Below are 1,581 nucleotides of genomic sequence, written 5' to 3' on the forward strand. Positions count from 1 at the left end.
GACCAGGATGGACAGGATTAGGAATGAGCACATCAGAGGGACAGCTCAGGTCGGCTGTTTTGGGGACAAGGTCAGAGAGGCCAGATTGAGATGGTTTGGACATGTGCAGAGGAGGGATAGTGGTTATATTGGTAGAAGGATGTTGGAGATGGAGCTGCCAGGCAAGAGGTCAAGAGGAAGGCCAAAGAGGAGATATATGGATGTGCTAAAAGAGGACATGAAGTTAACTGGGGTGAGAGTAGAGGATGCTGAGGATAGAGTTAGGGAGTTAGGTGGAAACAGATGATTCGCTGTGGTGACCCTTAACGGGAACAGCCGAAAGAAGAAGATATACTGCTGTATATCAATAAAGTTTTATCTTATCTTAACATATACTAATACATTAATTTTACTGAAATTATTTGTTGATTATATTTTGAAGGCCTATTATTAATCTGAATCTGTAAAGTAACTGCGGCTGTCGGATAAAGGTTGTACAGTAAAAAGGAAAATATTTGCCTTTGCAATGTAGAGGAGTAGAAGTATAAAGTAGAAGAAAATGGAAATACTCAAAGTAGAAGTATCTCCAAGTAGAGCGAATGCTCTTACTTCCTGTTGGATCTGGAAAGTTTCGAAGAACAGCACTCAGACTCCTAGCGGTGCATGCTGGGTGATATTGGGGCAGGGTAGCGGTAGCAGCAGTAGGAGGTTGACTGAATCGTCACTTTCTGCCGTTTTACACTGTCCCGCGGGCGTCATCTGGCAACCCGTGGACCGCACTGTCTTTACCTGAGTCATGGACATCTGTGGACAACATCTCACGGTGAGCTCAGCTGTTTTGTACGGTTCCTCGCACAGCTGCTGTCATAGGGAGCAGGAGGAAGAGAAGCTGCAGCTAAAGCTACTGCTAAAGCTAGCTGGACGTCAACGGGAGATGCTTGTAGTTAGTGTTAGCTAGCTGCGCAGTTAGCTAAGATAGTGCACTTGTCACTCACTTGTAACAAACTTTATATATCAGATAACATCGTGTGTTACTGTTTTTAACTATATAAAGCACAGCAAAGTGGCAACAAACTAATGAAACGTTAACAGCTCATCGCTATTAGCAACAAGGTTACTGTGAATTTGGCTTTGCATAGGGTTCAGGCTAACTCAGCTAAGCTACGTTAGCTACTGTTGCACCCCGCTTCAGAGAAGTGTCTCGGCCTTGTAGTTTAATTATCTGGCTTCTAGTTATCTTAGTTGCCAGTCCCATGCCAAATCAGTTCTACTCTCTTCGTTTGACTTTTCTCAACTGTCAGGCTTCTACTAAGCTAACGCTAGCTAGTCTGTCAGTCTGCTTAGTTAGCTGCATACGGATTTAGTTACTAGCTTCACTTATCCACCAACGTCAGACTGATGTGGAAAATGTGTGAAACTTGTCGAACTCCGAACAACTGTCTAAAGCGACAGGGCTCGGACATACAGTTAATTAAATGGACAGCTGTCCGAGAGGAAAACATTGTCATGAAGGTGTCATGTTGAGTTGGCTAATGCACTTGTGTTAGCGATAGCGCGCTGCTCCAAACAGCTGCTTTGACTCAGCCGTCAGTGCTTCTTACT

The 1,581-nt window shown here is 44.1% G+C and overlaps 3 protein-coding genes across 3 annotated transcripts in view; 2 read left to right on the forward strand and 1 right to left on the reverse strand.

The window, feature by feature from the left end:
• slc8a1a (solute carrier family 8 member 1a) overlaps positions 1-654 on the reverse strand; it is a 43,190-nt gene extending 42,536 nt beyond the window's left edge. The window contains exon 1 of the mRNA XM_020620329.1: positions 589-654. The gene's annotated coding sequence lies outside the window, so the exon portion shown is untranslated. The remainder of the gene's footprint in view (positions 1-588) is intronic.
• Positions 1-1,581, forward strand: part of LOC109971803 (NACHT, LRR and PYD domains-containing protein 3-like) — a 64,634-nt gene that overhangs the window by 59,768 nt on the left and 3,285 nt on the right. The window lies entirely within an intron of this gene.
• aftpha (aftiphilin a) overlaps positions 630-1,581 on the forward strand; it is a 17,168-nt gene continuing 16,216 nt past the window's right edge. The window contains exon 1 of the mRNA XM_020620288.1: positions 630-802. The gene's annotated coding sequence lies outside the window, so the exon portion shown is untranslated. The remainder of the gene's footprint in view (positions 803-1,581) is intronic.

Source organism: Monopterus albus, unplaced genomic scaffold, assembly GCF_001952655.1.
Source record: "Monopterus albus unplaced genomic scaffold, M_albus_1.0 scaffold235.1, whole genome shotgun sequence".
In the NCBI taxonomy this organism is placed as follows: Eukaryota; Metazoa; Chordata; class Actinopteri; order Synbranchiformes; family Synbranchidae; genus Monopterus; species Monopterus albus.